Source organism: Sceloporus occidentalis, unplaced genomic scaffold, assembly GCF_023333645.1.
Source record: "Sceloporus occidentalis isolate IW3139 unplaced genomic scaffold, rSceOcc1.0.p SCAF_67, whole genome shotgun sequence".
Classification (NCBI taxonomy): Eukaryota; Metazoa; Chordata; class Lepidosauria; order Squamata; family Phrynosomatidae; genus Sceloporus; species Sceloporus occidentalis.
Genome location: NW_028317047.1, coordinates 833,101 through 859,858, shown reverse-complemented (window position 1 = coordinate 859,858; position 26,758 = coordinate 833,101).

Below are 26,758 nucleotides of genomic sequence, written 5' to 3'. Positions count from 1 at the left end.
TTGCCTTATTATTGACTGTTTTTTTCATATTTTTCACTATTTACAAAGCATTTTTCACACCTGGAAACAGGGAGAAATGAATCCAAACAAATCCAGCAATACAAAACTATTCAAATTATAATTAATTTTTAAACAACACAAGAGAATAGATCCTTCTCTGCACTAATACAAGTCTCCTGAAAATACAGAATACATATTGCATGCAAATTCTATTATAAACTGCATTTTTGTTTAAAGGGAGATCTCCATTTTTCACAGAGGTTACTGAAGCAAACTGAGTTTGGTTCACTGACTTCTTTTCCTGCAAGAACATTTTCTACAAAACTCAGTAACACCTTTAAAGAACAACTATCACAAAATAATATCTATATGTAACAGTGTATTGTAAAATATATAATTTGTGTTAATTAGCTAAAGTTATCCAAACATTTTTGATGTGATGACAATTTTATGAAACTAAAACCTAAAATTAAACAAATGTAAAATAAACTGTATCTATATATCGTTTTATGTTGAACTATTTAAATAACAATACAAAGTATAAATCAAGGGTATTCTTTATTTCCATGTGTGTGGCTATCATTACTTGTGCATAATTTTGTGTTGGGAGCACCTTCTTTATTTTATAATATAAGTATGTATTTGTTGGTTTTAGGTTGTATTTTTAATTGGACATTTGTGATGGTGAAAGTTCCATGAGCTTACTGGATATTTATAGATTTAGGATGACCAAATCATGCTTAATTTATAGTTAGAGTAGTTTCATGGGCAACAAACATATAGATTTTGTCACAGAATTTCAGTAAAGGACAAACTTATTGAAGCTAATTGTAATTAGACTTGGGCACCAGGGGGCTCTTCGTGTTCGTCTTCGTGCTCGTCTTCGGGGGGAAAAAAAATCTTCGTATTCCGCGAATATTCGCCTGTTCCTGTCTTCTCTTCGGGCGAATATTCGTGGACATTCTTGGTGTTCGGTTTTTCTTCGTTTTTTTCCGGTTAAGGGGTTAATACGGGGTTAACGCAGTTCTGGCGCCAGGAGTTTAAATTTCCGTATGAGCAACTCTATTGGTTGTCAGCAGGGGGCTCGTCTGCCAATGGTTGATGGCAGACGAGCCCCCTGCTGGCGACCAATAGGTTCGCTCGTACAGACTGTTAAACTCCTGGTGCCGTAACTTACTCTGCAGATACCACTGGCCTCCCTGTTCTATCAGTTAAATGTCCATATGAGCGACCAATAAAGTCGCTCGTACGGACATTTAACTAATTGAACAGGGAGGGAGACCAGTGGGATGTGCCGGGTAAGTTGCAGCACTGGGGTTTTAAAAGTCTGTACGAGCGACCAACAGAGTCGCTCGTACGGACATTTAACTAATTGAACAGGGAGGGAGGCCAGTGGCATCTGCAGAGTAAGTTGCAGCATTGAAGTTTTAAAAGTCTGTACGAGCGACTCTGTTGGTCTCTCGTACAGACTTTTAAAACCCTAATGCTGCAACTTACCCTTCAGATCCCACTGGTCTCCCTGTTCTATCCGTTAAATGTCCGTACGAACGACCAATAAAGTCGCTTGTACGGACATTTAACTGATAGAACAGGGAGACCAGTGGGAATCACCGGGTAAGTTGCAGCATTAGGGTTAACTTTTTAACTTTCGTTAGGGGTTAACTTTTTTTTTAAAGGGTTAAGAACCCGTGCGAGTGAGCCTATTGGTCGCTTGCACGACCCTTTAACCTACGGATTTCCGCTCCATCCATAGGTTCGCTGTCAGGGGTTACAACTTACAAAGGCCGTGCGAGTGAGCCTATTGGTCACCTGCAGGGTCTTCCTCTGGCATCAACCAATTGGTTGATGCCAGAGGAAATCCCTGTAGGCGACCAATAGGCTCATTTGCACTGCCCTGTAACCCGTGACGGCGAACCTGCGGATTTCCACTTCCGTGAACTGCCGCGATGCCGCGAAGACAAGGTAAACGAAGACGAAGACGATCACGAAGATATTCGTGGTGTGTGTCTTCGTCTTCGCCTACGTTTTACCGCCGCCTGTCTTCTCTTCGGCGTGTCTTCAGAACGAACACGAAAACGCACTCTTCGTGTTCGTTTTCATGTTCGCCCGAAGACGAATGCACAAGTCTAATTGAAATACCAGTTACAGTCTTTTACTCTAACATCAAGTAAAGAATTGCAGCAGGGTTAATGTTCCTGGATGGATAAGCCAAATGGTAACTTACTTAGGTAAACTATAAATTGGTCTGAGGTGTGGCAACTGACATTTAATGTGGATAAATTCAAGATATTGGACCTCGGGCATAAAAACCTATACTGTTGTTACCTCAACATCTGAGGAAAGGGATTTAGGGGTAATTATTTCTGAGGATTTAAAGGTAAGTAGACAATGCAGTAGAGCAGCAGGTAATGCTAGCAGAATGCTTGGTTGTATAGCGAGAGGTATTAGCAGTAGAAAGAGGGAAGTGCTCATGCCGTTGTACAGAGCACTGGTGAGACCTCACTTGGGGTATTGTGTACAGTACTGGAGGCCGTATCTCCAGAAGGATATAGATATGTTGGAGACAGTTCAGAGAAGGGCTACTAAAATGGTTTATGGATTACAGGATAAAACCAGGAAATGTTAACTTATCTTAACATATATAGCCTGGAAGAAAGATGTGACGGGGGGTATGATAGATAGTTAAATACTTAAAGGGAGTCAACATGATAAAGGAGGAGAGTTTATTTAAAAGAAGAATTCTACCACAACAAGAGGACATACTCTTAAATTAGAGGAGCAAATGTTTAAAAGTAATATCAGGAAATATTATATAAGAAGGTAGTGGATGCATGGAATAGTCTTTTAGGAGAAGTAGTAGAGGTTAATAAAGTGAATGAGTTTAAGCATGCATGGAAGAGGCATAAGTCTATCCAAGATATAAGGACTAAGGAAAGTATTTCCGAAATTGGGCCGACTATATGACCCAAATAGTTCTTATCTGCCGACTCATTCTATGTTATCTATGTTATCTATGTTACATTAATTTCATAGTGATTCTAGAACCCCTCTTCTGCAAATTCATTTCAAGTTAAATTAACTGGAGACCTCTCACGTAAATTTTTTTGTTTATTTGCTTTCATTTAATGGTAGCGCCTTATCTTGAAAGTTGAATGGGCTGAAGAAAAATTAGTTATAACACAGGGTTGCTGTGCTGTGAAAAAATATCAATATAACTGCAAAAAAGCTTGTTGTCTTGTTAGTAAGTTCCCTGGAGTTAGCAATACACCCTGTGCGCTTTATAGTGATGTTTAACCTGCTTGTATTTATCTTTTTTAAAGCACAGTAATTCTTCTTCATAATTTCAAATGGTGTGTTGGATTTTAGAAAACCAATCTACAGATTTGTCAGTTTCAAGGATGTATAAATGATGAACTTCCATAGAAGGGATTTCATTTGTTAATTTGTTTACTACAGTCAAGACAACATTTATTTAAGATAACATACTACTTCCTTCATTGTTTGTCATCTATAAGCTGCTGTTGGTGCTTTTCTGAGATCTAAAGTGTATGTTGGTCTACCTTTGTGAAAACATTATGGAAGATGTCACCTATATACTGTATTATTTTAAACATGTATATTATTTGAATTATGCATATATGTTTGTATCCCCAAGACATATTATCCTAACCATAATCTACTGACTATCTCTTTTTTTCACATGTAGGAAAGACCCATGTCTTCAGTTGAACTTATTAACATGATATCATCGCCACAGAATTGGATCTAACTTGAAAAATGGTTCCACAGGTCTTACAGCAAAAATCTGGCACCTTGGCTGCTTCTATAGTAGCTCATTGATAAATCAGAAAGTGCCCAGATATACTGGCACCTGTCAGTGAACATTACATCCTCAAAGTTAGAGTGTAAGAAGAAAAAAAAGGCCGGTGGTCCTAATAATCAGTGTATGTTCAGTGGTGTATTTAGCATTTGTGCTACCCTAGGCCTGACTAAACGTCCACGCTCCAAATCTTAATTTGACCCACCAACTCCTGTCCAGGCTACACCTTTTTCCTGTGTATGATCCACCCCATCTGGTTCCATCTTTTCCTCTTTGACCTCATCTTTCTTTGTGCCAAAAATGCTTGTGTCTGCCACATTTGTCCCCAAACAGCTTAGCAGGGCCATCTTTGTCCCTAAACACTTTAACAGTGCCTATTTTGTCCACAAATACCTAAACAGTGCCTAGCTTCCCAGTGCCATGTTTGTGAACAAACAGCTTTCCAGTGCCAACTTTGTCCCCAAACAGGTTGCCAGCTTATCTTGCTAAAAACTTCTTGCATTGACTGTTCCTTCCACAGCTCAGGGGCGGGCTGGGCCGGGGGGCAGGGGAGCAATTGCCCCCCAGGCCGCCCTGGATCTACATTAAACGGCCGTGCCAGGGCCGTCTCTAATGCCCGCAGCATCCACGGTGGGCCGGCTGAAGTGGCCGGCACACCGAGATGCCATTGCAGCCGATGTGGCTGTGACTCTTAAAGCGGCGGTAAGACACGCTGGCCGCTTTAAAATGATTAAGCGGCCAGCGTGCCTGCACAGTGCCGCACAGTGTCCTGTTCCATGTGACTCCGCCCCCTTGAGCGGCACGTCATATCAATCAATGTGGTGGGGCACTCAAGGGGGCGGAGTCACACGGAACAGTTCCTCGTTACAGCTAGAAGAGCACGTTGGAGGAGAGCAGCAGTGAAGGATGGCAGCAAAAAACGTAAGTATTACAAAATAAAAAAAATAGTTGGGGGAATAGGCAGAAGAGGAGCCATATTCAAAGGGGGGGCTGTATTGGGACAATTACATGCAAAATAGGGGTGGCTAGGGGGTATAAGTACACAACAGGGTGGTTGGGGCACCATATAAATCAATACACAAAGGTGGGGGGTGGATAGCTGGGTTCAATATACACGGGCCATTAACAATGCAAAGAGGGGCATCAATACACAAGGGAGAGGGGCTGGCTGGGGACATCACATAAATCAATACACAAGGGTGTTGGGGCATAATGTACAAAGGGGGCTGGCTGGGGGCACAAATCCACATGGGGCAATACACAAGGGGCATAATGTACAAAGGGGGCTGGCTGGGGGCACAAATCCACATGGGGCAATACACAAGGGTGTGGGGGGAAATACATTAAAACCAAAGGGGGGCTGGCTGGGGCATCAATACACAAGAGGGAAAAACAAACAAACAGCAAACCATTGTGGAAAGCATTTTGGATGTGGGTGTCAGTGTCGCAGAGCCTGTCCTGGTGTATGTGTGTTTGAGTGTAGGTGTGGTAGAGCCTGTCCTGTTTTGTGTGTGTTTGGGTGTTGATGTGGCAGAGCCTGTCCTGGTGTCTGTGTGTTTGGCTGTCTGTGTGGCAGGGCCGCCTGTTCTGGTGTGTGTGTTTGGGTGTCGGTGTGGCAGAGCCTGTCCTGGTGTGTGTGTCTGGGTGTCAGTATGGCAGAGCCTGTCCTGGTGTGTGTGTGTTTGGGTGTCGGTGTGGCAGAGTCTTTCCTGGTATCTGTGTGGCAGAGCCTGTCCTAGCGTGTCTGTTTGGGTGTCGGTGTGGCAGAGCCTGTCCTGGTGTGTGTGTTTGGGTGTCGGTGTTGCAGAGCTTGTACTGGTGTCAGTGCGGGCTGTTTGGGGTCAAATTTAGCTCACGCTGGGCTGTTTGGGGACAAAGTTGGCTCACTCTGGACTGTTATTTGTTAATGTTATCTTGGTGCTGGTCGGGTTCTATGTGGGCAGTGTGGACACCAGGGCTGGCTTTGGGGGTGTGCATCCTGTGATCTATGCCTGTAATTTAGGGGGTTTTATCTATACCTTTAATGCTTAGTTGTAATGTGATTTCCAGTTGATCTGTACCTGCAAAGCTGGATTTGTATGTTTATTCTGTTGATCTGTATCTACTATGCTATGTTTCCATACATTATTTATGTATACCTGCAAATACAGGGATTGTATTTCTTATTCAGTTGATCTATACATGCACGTGCTGTTTACATGTGTTGTTTATTTGATCTATACCTGAACTACAGGGAGTAAGTAAAACAGAGGTGTGGCTTAGTGAATGAGGGACAAAGGGACTCTGGGGATGATTACAGGCAGGGGCCCAAGGAAATGCCTAGGGTCCAATTTTTCCATATTAAAATTTTATTAGCTGTTTTTTAATGTATTAAACATAAGTTTTTTTTACTCCCAGTCCCATCGCATTACATCACTATGCGTCAGAAAATCAGGAAAAGATGGGCATGGATGGTGTGCTGATTCGGTGGTGCAACGGGCCACTTGACTAGACTTGCCAGGCCCCAGGCCTTAGGCTGCCAGCCCTCCCCTGCCACAGCTCCACATGACAGCTGCTTGCTGGTAGTTACACCACCCCGAAGAAGAACGAGCATGTCCACTTTTGTCAGCAGTGATACTAACATTATTGAGCAGGCAGACTCAATTCTTCTTTAAGTGGGACAGCTCTACCTGCCCAAAGAAGAATAGAGCCCACGCGTGGGTGGCCTGCTCAATTATGTATGTGGGCAGTTCTTCTTTGGACACCTAGGGGCGTCCGAGCAGGTGCAAGTGGGGGATGGCTTTTTATGTAAGTCGGCCTAGGGAAAGATACAGCCCTTGGAGTTATGGAATATGAAGTGTTTTTCCCATATCCAGCAGTCCTGCCCATGTACAAAGAAATATATTTTCATTTGTCATTGATATAACCACCACACTACCTCTCATCCTTTCTCTGTGCCTTATGTCTGTCACTCCATTCCCTCTAGATTGTAAACTTGTGAGCAGGGCTCTCTCCTCCTAATGTATCAGTTTGTCTTAGTCTGTCAATTCTTGTCTTGTCATACCCCTTGAATATATGTATTGTATTAAGCGCTGCATAGATTGTTGGCGCTATATAAATAAAAGATAATAATAAATAAAAAAGATAATTTGAGTATAAACATTGTAAGGAGAACTTTTCAAAAAGTTTCAACCTTTTGAACCAAATTTTGGTCTTTCTGTGAAATAGTCATTCTTTTTATTCTGTGAATATGATTGTGCATCATCTATGTCTTTATCATAAATCATACTGACTTTACCCCAGGCTTTTACCCACTGCTAAAAACAAGCAACGGATTTCATGTGAATTATAAATATTCTATTTATTACAGGTTCCTTGCTGTAGTTGATTCTCTAATCAGTTGTTTAAAGTGATGCCCACAGCAAAGTAATTGTTAGTTTCCAAGGAGATGTGGAGCTAAATACATTGCTTGAGAGATTGTAATTTTTATATGATAGTATCAAACATTATGATTAGGAAGAGAAAAAAGAGCATAACTAGTGGCGCACAACAGTGTTATTATATTATGTAACAAGGGAGCTGCTGTGAACCCCAGGATGGCTTGTAAAAAAAGTTTGTCTCAAGTTTTAGTTTTCTTGTTTTACTTGTTAAAATTTGTAGTATGCTTATTATGAATTCATGCTGAAATATGTACCATCAATTAAATGAGTGCTGGAGTAAACACTTCCCAGTTGGAAGAAGAAAGCATTGTTGGGTTCATGTCAACTAACAGTGTGCTTGGCGCAAGCTCTAGTACATTGTTATATAATGAATGCTCAATCACGCACTTCCAGTAAGTGTCAATGCTGACACCCACTGAAAGTTCACTGGAGGACAGGAGAGACCCAGCAGGAACTTGCTAGGATCTTTGATTTCTCCCTCTGTTGCATGTACAGTGTGATCAGCACAGACAGATCAGAGGGAGGAGAAGGAGAAACAAAGTTTCCCCCTTTCAAAAAAACTAAAACAAAATAACCAAGAAATTAAAAAATTAACAAATTAACAAATAGAAGTTAAATACAATATAGTATAAACCAGACTCATGGAAAGATAATACTCTGCAGGGACTCCTTCAGTCCCAAAACCACAGCGAGAGATATAAATTGACACAGATGTTTTAGTCTTCTGCTCCCAGGACCCAGGATCTTCCCAGGGATCAACATGAACCCATAGGAAGGAAAAATATATAATTTGCAAATATATTGTTTAAATTTGAGCCCCTGAAGAAGTCGACAATTCCAGACAAACCGTGTAAGGTGTTGTTTTTATGATTCTCTTTTTGGGCACTGACCCAATATCTTAAGTCTTTAAGACTTAGATCTTTGCACACATTATTTGACGGTTTAGTAAGGAATATTTCACCATTACCCATGGAAAAGATCAGAAACATTGATATCCTTTGTTAATGTGGCAGTGTACCCGTAACCTGCATATTTTATAGACGCTTTTTGCACTTGAGCTGGATTTGGATGCAATTTGTAATAAATATCATACTGTGATTTTCATATCATACTGTCCTTTGCTATTCTTCTTTCTCCTTCCTTCTTATGTATTCTCTCTGATCCCTGGGGAGATCCTATGTTCTAGGAGCAGAAGATCACAACGTCTATGTAGATTTATGCAATAATTGGAAGCCCAGTGATGTCACCATGAGATCACTGACATGCAAAATTTATAAGAGGGATCTTGATCCATGCTGCACTCGGAACATTGAAAAAAAAATTGTAAAATAAATTATGAAAAATATTATGTTAGGTTATATAGGGTTATATGTAAAGTATGGATTTGACCCTCTTGATCATATAAAAAATATGTATGTGGGGTATTACTGTAATCAGGGGATGTTGTCGAAATGGGTTATTCTCAAGCTTTGGCACCTACTGTGTAGAAGAACTTCTAGGCAAAATTGCAATATATATATATATATATATTGTTTTCCCATATAGTATAGTTTCTTTTTTACATATTATCACTATACTAAGTATTTTAAGTTTTAAAAAGGCATTACTGAAGGAATGTCCTGAAAAACAATGTATAATTTGTGTAGGTATATCAAATATGGAAGAGGGGAATCATGGTTTAACAAACATATAGTACAGATGGTTCTTGCACACATTTCACAAATATGGTCTTATTACCATAGCATACTGGTATGGTTGAATCAGAAATAATATTTCTTTGGTTGGTATATTGATAATACTATGCTTTAGGCTTTGTAGAAAAAAATTTTTTTGTACATAAACCCCCATTATAGATTTTGGATGGCAAAGTCCTAGTTCCCTTTTTTTATGCCTCAATGTGTGCCTTTTTATATAAATTATTTGGTTAATTTGTTTGTATATGCTGCATAAGATTAGCTTGGAATTAAATGGAAATTAGCTCCAGGTGGCAACAACTCATTTAAAAAGTTATTTAGTTTTCAACTAATTAGTAATTAAAATTACCAAACAATAAACACAGCTATAAAGAGGTCTATCTATTCTTAATTGATGCACATTTCTTTTTAAAAATAATGACTGCCCCTTTCCTTAAGGACATTTCAGGTTTTCTGATTGATGTAGACAATGCTTTGTGAGGCCATGGAAAACAAATTAATATTTCACCCTATTAATCTATCTGTATTCATGTCTTGATTTATTTATTTATCTTGATTATTGGTATGTAAGTTTTCTAGGTCTGTCTGATCTGTTACTTAACCCAGAGGAGGTTAAATTATGTGAAAAGTCAAGTACAATATTGCACCGTATTAGCCCTGGAGGTATCCATGAGTTACCACTGAAACAGGGTAGGCTGCACATCAGGTGGTTGGCACAGATCAAGAGTTGGCTGGCCCCACCAATTTTATCTGGAATGCCAGACCATCTTTTCATAACATGTTTCCAATATCCTGCTAGTATATACCTTCAAAAGTCACGCATAGATAATAACAAACTTTATATATGATCCTGGTATTCTAAATGTTTGATACATTTTTGTAATTTTGGCCAAATTCTTTTTTTTTTTTTAAGATGAGCATTAGAAAAAAATAGAAAAATATATTCAGTCAAGTTGAAGAAGTATTTATAACTCAAACTTTCTAGAGGACTGAGCACTTTTAATCAATTTGGCTCAAATCATCTGAAAACAATACTAAGAATTTCTGCTGATCAGCGCAACAGTGAGAACAACATCAGAAAATTGTGCTGAAAGTTATCTGTTTTATCAGCTTAGTAGGTCATTTGAAACTTAAGCGTTACCTTGAAATTGCAGTTTGATTACCAATATCGATGCTGGCCAGCTGTGCATGAAAACGTGTGTCACATTTAGAACATTTTTCAAGAGAAAAAAGCATAATTAATACAAATGAAAAATACCAAATGCAATTATCCAATGGAATGCTTAATTTTATATTAATATATTTTATGTTTGGTCTGGCATTGAGCTATGCTTGAAAAAAATATTTATTAATAAAGATCTGTGATCAAATAATATACGGTATAATATAAAAATATACTTTTAGTTTAAATTGACAATAGCAATATATATGTTTTTCTCTATAAAGGTAACCCCTTTGGTTATATTAAACCACCATGACCAGATGTGCGCAGCTACCAGCAGGTTCAGATGCAGGTATGCAGTCCATTGAAGCCAATAGCACAGTCCCTGGTCAGGTGATGACATTTTTACCGAGCTCCCTACATCTTCCCTGTCTTGCTGAATAAACAAAATATTTGCTTTGCAGAGTTATACTTTGTTTCAGCACAAGTTAAATGAAAATGTACTCAAGAACAAAGCACTGTAACTATAAAAGGTATTTCAAGAATATCCACCTTCTTTCTTAATCTCTAAAATAATGTTTTGCCATGTCTCTGTAGACTCATTTTGATGGACAGGTCACTCGTGGTTTCTTTATACTAACATTAAAAGTTATAATATCCGTGTGCCATGTTATCTAAAATTATAAATGATGTTGGCAGAACTGAGTAAGTATAATGGATTGTGTATACAAAATGTGCACAATAAAAAAAATTTTTAGCATGAAAGCACAAGCCAGTACAAGATGCCTACTGGCGAGATCATTTCAGTGTTGCTATAAGTACTTTGCATGCAAATCATTTTGCTTAAGAATCACATATTCCACATAGGGAGATAGATTCTTAGGATGCACTAATCATAAGATGGTAATAATTGACCCCACTGTAGTCCACATTCAAGTGCTTGTTACTTTGTACGCAATTTGAAGAAGCTGGAAGATCAGTAAGAAATACCTTTGTATGCTTACTCAAAGAAAAATAGGTTGCTGTTGTTAATATTTTTAAACACCCATAGGTAACAAGGGAAAATTAAAAAAAAAAAAATCTGTCCTTGGTTCATAGTACTTACCTAATGATTTTTAGTTTTTTATTATCATTATATTTAATGAAACCCAATGTTTAGCACTGTAAGATTTTGCCTTACATGTAGGCCCACTGTCAAGAAACATATAATTTTATTTAGTTTAATTTAGTTGATTGTGATTGAAATGCACTACAAAAGGACAGGTCAATTATCACTCCTATTGATTTTCTTCCCACTAGGCATTTAAGAATATTAACAGTATAGAATTCTTAATAGGTATTATAACATAAGACCCTAATGCAAGGCTTTATAAGATAGATTTATTATCATACCACAAAAGGGTTATCACGCCATTATGCAGAAATTCTGTGTGGATTATGTGTTATTATACTCCAGACTGTGATCTATAGACTCTACGTACTTATATAAGATTTACATTATTATACCTTTATAAAAACGTCAATATGTTAACTTTAGGGTAAAGATTTAATTGTTGCAGAAACTACAGAGCTTGGAGAATGTATGTATGTGTGTCTCTGGCACATGGCATTACACAGGAATTGTCCTAAAAAAGCATTATTCCATTAGCCTATTAGATTGCATGCTATGCCCACAGAAAAAATACATAAATAATGATAGTCATTAAGAAAAAAATTTATGATAACAAATAATAGACTAATTTTGGTATGAAAATACCAGCTAAAGAAAACATATGCAGGGCCGGCACGACAATGGAGCCGAGTGGGGCAACCGCTCCAGGCGGCACTTTTGAAGGTGCGGCACTTTGCCGCCCCAAGCCCTTTTTTTTTTTTTTTTTTAAGCAAAAGAGAGAGAAAGGGGCGAGTGTTTTTCGCTTACCAAGCTGTCAGCACCCGCTCGGTACCCCTCTCTCTCTCCTCTGTGGCGAGTCTCCCTGTTCGGTCTCGGTGCCGGCTTGTAATGCTGAGTGCCGGAAGATTACCTCATTTCCGGCGCTCAGCATTACAAGCCGGCACCGAGACCGAACAGGGAGACTCGCCGCAGGACTGCTGAAAGGTAAGTACAAGGGGGGGGGGTAAGGGTAGATAATAGGGAGGGAGGGAGAGGAAGGGTAGATAATGGGGGGGGCGTCAGGGGGGGGGAAGGAAGGGTACATAAGGGGGGGGCATTTTAAAATTCGCCCCAGGCGGCATTTTGCCTTGGGCCGGCCCTGAACATATGTTTTATTTTATTGGCTTATTATTTTCAACTTTTCTTCTGCTAGTGATCTTACAGTGTTCCCGATGATAGTCTATGAATATATGCATGGTTTTATGGAGTATCAATTCTTCTGTGATGTTAATAATGTATGAATTATTTTTCTTTTATTTAAAAAGTTACTATTATGAGAAATGTCTGTAATAGGAATTGGCATAGACTGAAATATAAAAGTCCATTAAAGAGTTGCTACCTCTGCTCAACTCCCAGCTGCATGTCCCTGGTCAGATACGCCGACAGGGGACCAGCTCCTTAAACCAGACCACTGCCTTCACTAACAATCGATTTGGGACCTGTTTGAGATCTCATTATTAATCAGGAGCGAAAATCTGAATCTCATGGCAGGTGAATACAGGAATGGCTGAGGTAGAAAACCCAGTATCCAGTTATTATTTTTCTATACAAAATGCCTTTTGGTCTTAAAAAAGACAAAAGTTGTCTATAACATTCTGTTTAAAATTATTGCTCTTGATGCCATTTTTTCGTACCTTTTTAAATACTGTTAAGTAACTACCACCTGCATCCTGGTTAAAATAAAAACAGATGTGAAGCAGGTGTTTAAATTTGCATACAATGTCTACTGCATTAAATAAAGATTTAATCTGCAGGCTAACGTAAACAGGATACCCATAATTATGACACCTCGCTTTGATAGCAGCAGGCTCTATACCATACCTTTCTTTGGCATGGTGATTCTTTTTTTGATCTACTAAACTACTAAGCCACTGTAAAGTAAAGCCTTGCGCAATATATATGCTACCAACGCGCAGTAATAACCAAGCATTATCAATAGATCATATTCTTATGATTCAACAACCTAAGTAGACATTTTCTTTCATCTAACTGGAAGTAAGAATGATTTTGCCCTTGAAAACTCACAAAGGATATAATTAGAATCTTGACACATAATGTAAGAACAATAGCAGCATTAAGAATGTGAATATTACCTACACTGAAGTCCAATACCAGTCCATTCGTGTTGTAGTATTATCCCTCATTGCAGTCATAACCATACAAAAAGCACCCTTCTGTATAATTTGTGAAATAAAGCTATAATAATTTACTTTTACGGCAGGAACAAGTTCGCTCTTGTATGGCAGCTACTTTTATCTTTTTCTGTATTTGACCTCAAAAATAAATAAAATATACAATGTGTTAATCTTTGAAAGTATGTTTTGTTTCTACCAATTTTATTGAAGATTTATACAAAATGCATCTAACAGATATAACAAAATGATTACTAAAAAAAATATTCATTTTAAACTTTCATTAAATAAACATTTATATAATCTGAACAAGCCTTATATAGTTGACTGAATACCTACAACAACAGTAACATTTATGAAATAGCTAAATATATATTTATAAACTAATTATATTGTTTTACATTTTTTTACCTTCATTATTGCTTAATCAAGCTTTATAAATAATAACATATTGATAATAATGTAAGTAATGCCATACATATTCTAAACGACATGTTTTTGTATACCAATCATAGCAGCTGATCAATATTACAAACATTATAGTTTCCAATTTAAAATAAAACTAAATTATAGGTTTAGTTATAATCCTATGTGTACATATATTATGTTGTGATGAAGTGGAGACAGGTGGATTATGGGAAAATTATATTAGAAAAGGGCACATATAATCAAATCAATAAAATGATTATATATTATTACAATTATTATTATAATAGTTGTATATCATTATAATTGTAATTACTAGACAAAGTCAGGTTAAAGCCCAACACTTGGCTAGTAACTTACTTGGCAAGAGTAGAGTTCTGTCAGAGCCAGGCCAACCCAACCCTAATTCCTCCTCCCTGTAGCGTTTCCGTCTGAACCAATATGTCTTATGTATGTTCATGTTAAAATGTACATGACATGACTGTAAACAGTGTATGTAAAAGTTACATCTCTGTCAAATGAAAGTCTTGTTCCCATGGGAATTGTTGGTTATGCTAGATTTGGCTCAAAGTAAAGCACTCTGTGATTGTAAGGTGTTACCAAGAAGTTGCTGTATATGGCTGCTGAATATGGTTTTCAGGGACTGTTGGATAGTATTGTGGAAAGAGAAGCTGCCAGAAAGTGAACAAAGATGGAGTGTGGGGCTGCTATGTTCAATCAAATGAACATTGATGTGTTGGGTAGGCCACAGGAGTGGCAATAAGGTATGTGGGAGGCATCATTGGGCAACTGCCTGCTGTGATAATGCATTTCTTTCCTGCTCTTTTGGTTGGATGAAATTCTGAGGTGCTTTTGTCTCCCAACCTTCTCTGCCAACGTCTTCAACGTACCTGTCTTTTTTCCGCAGCTCCTCTTGCTCTCTAGCCTTTTCCTGTTCTTCTGTCTGCTTTCCCGGAGTGCTTCCACAAAATGGCTGAGCCTCCGGGAACACTCTCTCATGCGATTGGAGGGACGGGGGCAAGGCTACCCCTGTGGTGCTTGCCACGGCTCTGCCCTTTTGCGGAAGTACTCCAAAAGGCCAGAATAATACAGACAGATCCGCAGAGAAAGAGAAGCATTCTGCACTTCTATTTCTCCACAAAGCCATCTGTATTATTCTGGCTTCTATGAGCACTTCCACAAAAGGGAGGAGCCAAAGGCACAATGTCTCCGCGGTTTCTCCAATAGAGGGACAGAGTGTACATGGAGGCTGGATTAACAGAGCTGAATCTGGGGAGAAGCAGATGAAGAAAGAAGAGAGAAGAACAAGAAGAGGCAAGAGAGGAAGCAGGGCTGTTGAAAAAGAGACAAGGAGAGAGCATAAGAGTATGAGACATCAGGAGTGAGAGAGTAAAACAATGTAATGTAATGAAATGTAAACAAAAATTCATAGCCGTTTCATTTTAATTTGTTTTTCGTATAAATTAACAAAATTGGCAAATTTTGTTAAAATGAAAATTTGTATGAATCTAAATGTACAAGTCTAATACCTATATACTTTTTCAGCATTAGTTACATCAGTTGACTGGCAATACATGGCAAACCCCTGTTGTTTTAAAATAAACTTTCTCTTGATTTTTCAAGTTAAAATAAAAACCAAATAATGATGATTTTATATCATTGTGGAGTATATGAAATACACCATCTCATGCTAAGTTCTATTATAGTATTAGTTAGGAAAATACAAAAACCTTGTATCCATCAGAACTGAAAAGTATACAACTGCTTCATTTTGTAGAGAATCTTTTGAAATAAATGTGAATGAAAGCAACAAGACACAAGATTCAATGTCCACTGAATAGACATAAATCGATCACTAGTAATCCAATCGCAATACGAGCACAATGAAAAAAGAGTTAAAGATATCCTGGCCTGGTTTCATTAAGTGAGATAAAATACTCATAATAGGTTTACTTTTGCAGCAAAACGAATAAAAATATTAATTCTAAAAAAAAATGTTTGCCTCCATTTGGAAAAGCATTAATAGTAATAATTATAATAATATAATTAATACATAATGTTTTCACATTTTCTTTACATATGATATTCAACCTTGCGCACTGGAATCTCTGTAATCAACAAGAAAAAGGGGTACAGGATCAACGGAATCACACCAAAAAATCTGAACAAAAATCTAAAACTAATAACGAATTATGCTGCAACAACCCAATGACAGTCAAATACACATAACAATAATTAGATAGTCAAGGATTGTTCTCTTGCTTTCAGTTTGTATTAAATGTAACAGTACATTTCCTTAGGGTCACTGAAACTCTAGACTCAGAAATGTTCCTCTAATTCATAATTCCCAGCAATATACTCGTAATTCATTGTTTTTGATGCATGTAAACTCGCCTCTGATGCTAAACAATGTCAAATTCATTATTAATATTACATTTTCTTACTACAATGATGTTTGAAGATACATAAATCATAAAAATACTTTCATTTTATATGCCTATGCATTTGAGGAAATTGCTTGTAGTAATTGCTTAGCTGGAAAACCAAACACTCCAATTGCGTTTGTGGGGACTTATCAGTGTCGAATCATTGTATTGGGGAAAGGGAATGAATAGGGTACATGTACATCAGACAGTTACAGGATTATATTATTGAGTAGAAACACGGAAGAAGCTGACAGCTAACTCTAGCATAGATAAAACAAACAACTTAGGATATCTGTAATATTACATATCAGAAAACTCTGTTCAGAAAGCAAGAAATTCCTGGAAGATAGCTGAATTTCATCATTTTAAGTTTTCCAATTTCGATATATCTCACTAATGTTTCTAGCTGCTGTTGAAACATAGTACTCTGCAAATATTTTGAAATGAGTTTTATTAAGACAAGTTCAGAATTCTATTATCTATCCTATAATTTAAAAAAAATAAAGGATCTCAACAAATGTATTTAGCAAGGCGCAATTTGATTTGAATTTACATTTGAAATATCCCATTGCTAATTTCTAATTACATTTCCTCATCATGGAAAAAGGAGACCTGTATGATACTTAGGTAAACAGAAGCAAACAATAATTTAAGTTTATTATTATAATGTTTTAGAATATTATCTAGGGCAGTTCAGTATCATGAAGTAAATACAAGACCCCTCATGTAACATAATTATATGCTTAATAAATTAATGTTTTAAATTAACTGTTATACATAAAAGGTACTTCTCAGTTTACAAAATGTGCATGAATTAGCAGTGTGGCTATATAAAGATATAGTTGTCCCTGACAAGGCTGTAAAAGTCATTATGTCTATGAGCATTTAGTTAAATGTTTGTAAATAAGCCAGTGAGTGCCTGTCCCTTGTTTTGTAGTGGTCCTGAAATATTTTAGCAAGTATCTAAGAGATACTATAACTATTCTCTTTCTCCCAGTCTCATCCCTTTTAATTTGTACTCCATCCTTTTAATTTTCAATCCGTTCATTCCTTTCATTTTAACCCACCATATTTCTCAAATCCCCCCTTTTAATAGCCCTAACTTCTTCTCAATTAACATTTTTAATCATAATGTTGGAGCACATTTATTGAATATAACAGACAAGAAAGCAATATTTCCTTTAAAAGTTATTACATCACAGCAACACTTTGATGTACTAAGGGCCAATGAGGCATGTTAATGTAGATGTGTCATATCACTCCTGAGAATTTGTTGTACATTTATCCTTATAGGATGAACTTTGAATAAATTTTAGCCCTTACATATGTTCACATCTTCTACTGATCTAGAAAGGCCTTTAATGATTAGACACATAATCTGGTTATATGTGCATAACCATATTTTTCCATCTGAAAGTCTACAACATGAAGTTGACAAAATTACTGATATAACTCTAACAAACGTCATACACTTACACATGTACTCAGCTAATATCATACATATACGTGCATACAAACATAGTTGTATATATTACATACATATATTACATAAACACATTTTCTCTCAACCTCCACCTGACAGCATAGTCTGACAAACACATTCATTCTTAACATTATACGCTTACATGGCTAATAATACCATATGCTTACATAAACATCAAAGGCTCAAAATAACCTTTTAACAACTCCAATGACTATAAATCAAAAAGAGTTGCAATATTATTTTTTAAGCACATAATGTTACTGACATAAGGGGGGTGAAATAGACACTTGTATGCATTTTTATCTTCCTAACAACAGACAGGGCAAAAGAGCTAGTAGATTTTAGGGAAGACGTGCTACTAATAAGTGGGGACTTTAATGTCCTGCTGAACCTGAAGCTAGACACCTCTTCTAGAAGTACTCGAGCCATTTGGCCAGTTGTGACTAACTTGGGACGTCAGATATGTCTTTACCACACCCCTTGATATTAAGGATTTACTCCCTGTTGTACATCCCTAGCGCACATGGTGACTAAATGAGTTGTTACTCACTGACCCTGTGGTAGAGACTATTTTAAGGACAACGAGGCAGTTGAGGCCACGCTCCCCTCTATTTAGAATGGACACAAGTGCACTATTAGGGGGGAAGCAAATTGCTTTTGTTTAAAAAAAGGAAACAAAATACCCAAAACATAACCAACCTAAGACACACATCAGAACCCTTGAAAAACAACATAAATGCACTCCTGACACAAATACACTTTCGTACTTCATGACCACAGGGCACTCTCAAATATTTAGAATGGCAAAATATTCCATTCCATCACTACAACTAAACACCTATTCCAAGAACGTAAAGAGAAAGTAAATGTTGCAGGCTACTCGTGCTCACCCTCAGGAAGCATATAGGCCTATATTCTAAAAACTAGGGAAACTAAAGGGAAGCTACTATACCTACCTGAGCACCTAGCACATACGTTTTGTTCTTATGACACAACGTACAACATAGGACAATACCAATCACTCAGGACTGTCTAACCAACGCAGTTACACTGAAACTCTGATTTGAGCAGTCTATCTTATTGGAAGATCTCACTTGCCATTAACGAGTATGGGTAAATGTCCAGACGCTTTTCCTCTTGTATACTATAAGAAACACCAGGGCCTGTTGTTGCTGTGGTTGGCCAACTGTTTAATTCCCTCCTAGAGGGGCAGACACTAGACACCCCTACATTGATGGCAATAATCACAGTCACAATAGCAACCAATGGGATGCACATTTCTACTGATTGTTGCATCATCATTTTGCGCCAGAAAACCAAAATACTGAAATATTAGAAATGATGCAGACTTTCTTTATTGTGTTAATGTATCTCAAAATGAGTGAACAACCTAAAATAATCCGATTTAATATTCCTGCAGACCTAAACTTTGTAATACAGAGTATAATAAATAACTGAAGCTGAGTGTTTTGTAGAAGCTTTCAAATAGAATATTGAACTCCCTCCTCTTTCCTAATGTCTTATGAATGGGGCCATGAACTAATCTGCTTCTTTTCTGATGACACAAGAAACTGGGGCAAAGGGTAACACAGTCCTGGATGTGTCACGCTCGGGCCTAATGGGAAAACTTATGTGTAGGAATAAATTGCTTTACAGCTCTGCAATGTCTTTCCGAAGAGCAGCTGTTGATACTCCAGTAGTGACAGTGATTGATGGTCAAATGAAAAGTAGGCAAGTCTCAAGAGGGACCCTTTGAATTCTAATTTCCCTGATCTAGTTTATGGTATACGTTCATCTAATGGAAGAAAAGATTTTTCAGAGATCTATCACTTAAATAGTTTTTGACGTGTAGTTGGAAAATAAGCAATTAATAAATATATAATATAATTATCCTAGTATCAAACTAATGCATGTGTATAAAGGTATTTTCTGTAAACCAATGCAATTTTATAGACACCTGTTGTTGCCATTGTCCTGAGGAATTGAGACTAAGAGTTATGGGGGTTGTAGGCCAAGAACATTCAGTTGGCTAACAGCTACAGATTTCTGAATTGATGATGATGCCAAGAGATGTACCAGCTCAGCTTGCTGCACCTCATTTTGTGCTGACTCACATAACTAATATTTCACCATAATGAGCAGTAGAAGAAGAAACTCATTATCCATCCCATACATCGTATAAATAAGTTCCTGTAGAGCGGTCTTTATCATCTTATAGTATGTGTACACCACAGTAAGGATACTTCCATTTGATCCTGTGTGTACCCCGGTTCTTCAGGATGCTCGGTTAGTAAAAGGCTCAGAAAACTTATATAGGGGGGCATGAGGGCTCTTAATTAAATTAGGATAGCAGTGTCAATCCCTTAGGCTACATTCTATAACTACAAATATTCAATTTTAATATTTGTGAGTACTTATTGGATTGACAAACCAGCAACATATCCATATTATCAAGTATTATTATCACTTATGAGTATAACTATGAAATCAATATATTAGATTATACAAAATAAAGACAAACAAGTATAATGGGCTTTGAAGTCGCTGACCTGTAAGCAAAAGAGAAACGCGGTTCTAAAGCTGCATTTTGTTTTTTTATTAAAAAAAAAGAGGAATCATGAATGTAGTAGCGTCCAGTTTTCGGTACCTCTTACAAATAAGACAAAAGACACTTCTTTATTTTATTTTTTTTTTTAAACTTTATTAATTGTCAGAGATGGAATTTATTTGTCCGCGGTGCGGACTAAATAACTATAGCACTGCGACACTCAACCTTTATTAATGTTTCACAAAGTGTCAACGATTATTCACACAACACATTTGACACATTATATCAATATTTATTGTCAAATGAACGTAAACATATAACCAATTGTAAACAATTAATAAGCAAATAAATAACCAAATAAGTAACCTGCTGGTATGGGCGTGACCACCTGTATCCCTGCTGGAACTGCCGGCGTCCCCTAGCGCGGCAGTCACACGACCACACGATTCACAGGGGCGAATGCCCCTGGAGTGTCCTGCACTTACACCTCTGTGCATCACAAGTAACCATACCTAGATGGTTAACTCCTGCACCGTACCAGCTTAAAAAACAGAGAACCCGGCAAATGCCGAAAATTAGGGGAGGGATGGGCGGGAAAACGCACTTTTAAAATGATTGCCCCTATAGTGCAATACCCTTCCATATATACCCCTCAGGGAGGGTAATTACCCCCTCCCATCTGCCCCTGCACGTGCTAACAATTTAACACTTTCAGTGCCAAAATTTTGCCTAGTCATCCCTTAACCCCTTAGCCAGGCTTGACCATGGATACCTCGTCCGCACTACATTCACTACGCACTCCGTCCAATTCTTTCCCTCCGGGGCTGTTCTAAACTTGCACTCTAGGAAAGAAAACAGAGGTATTCCAAAAAAGGGAAATAGAAATTCCCATCATTGGTTATCAAGAGCTCCCCAGTTGAAACATGAACCTGAAGCAACTGAATTATCACCAAGCCGGGATACAAGTCTAAAACACCTTGTCTTTGGATTTATCCAAAACCGGAATGTTTTACTTTTCAGCAAACACAATAATACCTTTGTGTTAAAATGAATTATTAATGATTTGCTTGATTTTCCCTGTATATATATATATATATATATATATATTTATGTGCATAAAACACACATATACAATTGAAAATATGATTTAATTTTGCTAGGTATAAATAGATGATATGTTTTCATTTTTTTTGTATCATGCATTCCTATGGTTTAACAGACAAATCATCCTATTTCTTTTTTCCCTAATAAAAGATATCCATTGTTATATGTAATTTCTGCCATTTTGTACTCAAAATAACAAGCGCACCCGTTTTTCTTGACTTTCATGTATTTCTTAGCACTCAATGTCTGGTATCTCCATTTTAAGGCTGATTATTTGCAGATATTGGGCAGATGACTGGATGTACAATCACTGTCATTGATTATTGGATGTTACATTCAAGAGTCTTAATTGGAAAAGATGTACTGACTATTGATCTGTCATTTCTTGTTTGTGCTGATCATTTGTTGAAGAAATGCCAAAAACACCTTTCAGCAATATCACAAACACACAAAATCTACATTTTAAAAGAAGATTTTAGTGTCCCATACAGCCCCACCAATTACACTGCATGAGTATAAAAACCTAACATGCAGCTGCTGGCCTTAAAGTGCCAGAGCTGCTTAGTTTTCCCATTCCAGCACTGACCACTGCCCCATCATTGTTCTGCCATTTGGGGTGCCGATCACAAGGAGAGACAATAAAGCAGACAATAAAGACAGAAAAGTACATATGATGACTAAAGTCTCTGTTTAAGAGAACACTTTACACACTTACAGCACGATACTTAGCCACAAACTCTTACATCCTGAAAGTAATACTTTTATATGGAAACTTGTATTTTTATTTCTTAAGATGTCCATAACGCACAGACAATGGTATAATTACCATTGTACTGAACTCTGGGCTAATGATATTCAAAGTGGATCACATTTTTTTTTTATATAATTATTTTATTTTATTATAACCCATTCTAATATTATGTCAGAGGATTACAAGCCCCTTGTATTGGTTACAATGATGATTGTGTGTAATTGACTATCTTGCATTTTGTTCTTTGTCATACTCAGTGCTTGAGGGCACTTGCATAACAAGGCTTGAAAACACAGTGGATCCATCATATTTAGCATAATTAGCACTAAAATTAAGTTACCTAAGTGATTGTGTTATTAGTCCCCATAATAGACTGAGGTGTAATCTTGCTACTGATGTATGTCAGATGCATTCACAAAGTGCCAGCTGTTATTTTTTCCCGTTGGTGTAAATTACAAAGAATATTCTTTATTTACTGAAAATAGGAAAAAAAGCAAAAAAGAATTATTCATGTTATTGATTAGTGCAGCAGACTCCTTGAAATCGGAAAGCACACATATATCCAAACTGAAAGACATGGGAGAGTTTGAACTGATGTATGCATTCTGATTTTAGGGAACCTTTATGGAGTATTTCAAACCAAGGGTATGGATGGGATCATATCAGGGCTACCATCAGAAATCTCTGGGCTCATTACACCACACTCCTATTTACATGCACTACACTAGCACACAACTACTGACTAAAGGAGTATATATATATTGCTAGAGTCAGTGTATATATTATCTAAAATATAAAATAATAATCTGTGCCACTGTGCTATGTCTGCTAAGAGGCGGACAAAAGAAAGAAGACAGCAGATTAAGAATTGAAGAATGAAGATAAAATAGAGACGAGAAGAAGGAAGACAGAAGATGAAGAACAAGAAGTTGCGGAAGTGGTCTGCAGAAATGAAAGTGGTTGGCAGAGAAGGTAGGGAAACATTTAGAGAGTCCATGACCCACAAATTTCAGACAAAAATTCAGAGCTTTTTGCATCATTTTTATCTGATTCTTGGGGGTCTAAGACTGAGTAGAGCAACTAGATATTCCCATTTTCAAGAGACAGTTCTCTGATTGAGGACTCCAGCCTCATTGTTGTGTGTTTCCAGAAAGCCCCTTGAGGTTTTCTAAAGTCTTCTTTGCTCTCCAGTCTAATTTACTCCGCCAATATTCTCTTAGGCATGACGACTATTCACAGATGATAAACCGTATTGAAGGAAATAATGCAGTTTTATCCACTGGGACATGAAATACAAATAAATAAATAACATTAAAAGCATGCTAAACCCTAGTTAACTAACGGAAAATCTATGTAAAGTAAGTTGACGACAAATCACAATGACAAAATGGCCTTTAATGAAATGGTTTAAATGATTACTATTTTACTCATTACATTGCTCCATGGGAACACTTTTTTATCTTTATAGCTATGATTACAAAACTGATTTAAAAGCAGTAAAGTGTAGCTTACACAAAAGATGGTAAATGATTTTAAATATGAGCACAGTAGAGCATCTGAGTAAAGTGGCTTCAGATTCCATGGCTCAAAAACGGCAAGAGACAGTTATTTATCTAGAGACAATTGCTATGATTAAAGCTTTATACATTAATTTAGTGTTTTTCCCTGTTAGTGAATATTATAAATACATGTGACCAGTCTGTGAGCAATATTCAGGGAAATGTATACACCATATTAAATGTAACACACATAAAGTAGTCAAAATTCTGTCGCTATTCAGTAACATAAATCGTCAAAAACCACATCCTACAGATTTGATTAGATTTAGTTCCTAAATATAATTAATTTTGAAGTTTAAAATGATTCATGAGGAACATTCTTTGATTAATGTTAACCACAGAATCCTTTATCAGGGGACTAGCCCTTTGAAAATGGGAACATCTGATCTCTCTATTTTTGGTGCTTCCTTGGTATAGTGACTTTTAATAACACAGACACACGTGGGAACTGTCAAGGTGAATCTCTGTTTTTTGGGGTCTCTGAGTCACTTTTCACTTTCTCTCAGCCCTACTTCCCACCCACTTCTCCTCTCACTCATCACCTGCTGTTTGGTCCTAACCCGTCCCATTTGCACCCAGCCCCACCCTCATGGTCAGCTAGCCCTACCCTTCACTAAGCTATTACTCCATAACACGAGAGCTTTGGGTAGGAAATTCCCAGGTATGGCCAAAGAGATGGATACTGGTGGACTACCGGGAATCAGTGGCTTCTGCAGTCCTCTAGAGCTTCCATGGCTTCCTGGCTCAATGCTTTTTGTAAGCTATGTGAGAACTCAAGGAAAGAAATGGCACATATCCAAAGTTTTGGTCCAAAGTTTTGGGCAGACCAATAATAGAACACATGTAACTGCATGCAAGGCTTTTAAATAGTATGTTAAATAGTATGTTAATTTCAGTTTCCATATGTTCTATATAGCATTGATATGATACATTTTTTTTTTCCAGATAGTTTTCCAAAATATTAAAAAGTTAAGCTCGTATTTTGCCTATGTTGAAAAATTTGAATAGGTTTTAGTTTGTTATGTAGAGAATAGTATCAAACTCCTTTCATCAATAAACTCTTGTTACACATTTCTAGACCCACATAAACTCAATGACACATTGTTCCTACACATAGCAATACACATTGTTACTATGATACATCAGTGCTCTGGGTCCTACTAAGTTGCATGGCATCCAAAACTTTTTTTAAAAAAAATTCACTGAGCCAGTGAACATCACATGGCATACAAAAAACAAAATACTGTCTGTGCTTCTCACCCTAATAAAGTTGGCAACAAATATATAAACATGGGAGGAGGTTTAATTGCACCTCCCCCAACACATTAATAAGGTTTTGGTAGCAGTATAAACTGCTTTGTGTGCCCACTATGTAGGAGGTGAGAGTAGGATCTCACCCTATTGAGAGTGTGCCTTGACGTGGCGGGTGAGCTTAATTATGCTTTGGCCAATTCATATAACCAAAACCTCTCATTTATATTATGTTTATATATTTGTTGCCAACTTTATTAGGGTGAGAAGCGCAGACAGTATTTTGTTTTTTGTATACATTGTACAGCCAACACACTGTATTTGCAGCATGCTCACACTGTTTGGTAGGCCTCATATTATACATTTGTATTATTTGAGCCTGAGACTAGCTTAGCGCACCGACATTTTTTCTTTTCCCTGTTATCACATGCCATATGCAACAGGATTTATAGCCCAAATGCTCTCCAGGCCTAAACTGGCACACCAGGTAAATGGCAATAGCCCCTCATACATGCCCCAGCCACAGGCGAGATACGTGTAGCTTGTATTAAAAACAGAGCATGTGGTCTCTTCTATCCAGCCAATAGCCACATGAATATGAAAAATTCATATATTAATCATTAAAATATATTTTGCTAAACATAGTTTCTAAGGGAGGTGGACCCAAAATCTGCTTTCATTCCAACTATTTATTGTATTGGTATTGGATAACTAGATAACATTAAGTCCCAATGGGGCAAATGACAAGTCGATTCAGTTATGTTATATACATAAGTATTTAAGGGTGATGGATGTACATCCCTTTAAAGTGCTGTCCACTGTCCTGCTGAGGTTACCTGCAGCTTGTCATGTAGACAACAGGGGCTTATGGGAGCAAGTAGGGTGTAGGGTATCGAGGGGACCTGTGACTTGTTACGTAAACAACAAGGAAGCGGTCACTGAGTATAGACACGAATATGAAAATACAACTCAAAATAATATAATAATTATAAAACCATTTAACAATACACATATATGAGCAGGGCCAATCTCCTGTTTGTTTTATGCAATGTACAGATTTTCATGCTGTGCAAACGGAGACTACTGTTCATTTAATAAGCTTCACACCGTTTTCACTTCGCAAACCAACAGCATCTTTTGTATTTTTTTTTCTTAATGAGTGATACAGATTTGTAAGGTACAATACAACCCTTTATCAAGTTACTTGCAAGACAAGTGAAGAATCTCAACAACAACAGCATCTGTGGTGTTAATTGGCCTTTTGGGCTTTTCAGAATGGTACTCTATCAAACAAAGGGATTTAGAGGAGTACACGGAACTGTGTGAAAACAACTAATTCGGGGGCATATATATACAGTTATGCTTCCAATGATATTTATAAAGTGTACATGCAAAGATTTGCTTAGAATTCTGATTTTTATTTCTTGACAATAAAAAATGAATCCTACCCCAAAAACAGATTGACTAATTGCTATAGAAGTCAACTGAGTATTATATGTTGGTGGATTATGACCACCATAAACATTATAATATTGTAAAATACACCTAGAGCTACATTTTTTTTATATTCCTCATTTCTACAGAAGTTATAACGACTAAAAAAACGAGTCCTGTTTTAGAATATTCTTCAGTGTATATAAGTTATTAACTATTAATAACATGGTAAATGTTAATGAGAAGCAAATGAGAGAAATGTGTTATTAAAGAGTCTACAATGCAAAATTTTCTTCCTTTATTGGGAAATGGAATAGGGTTTCAATATTTTAATAATGTGGATATGCTTATTTTTTTCTAAATCCTGCTTTTTATAGTTTTATATAGTAAATAAAACAA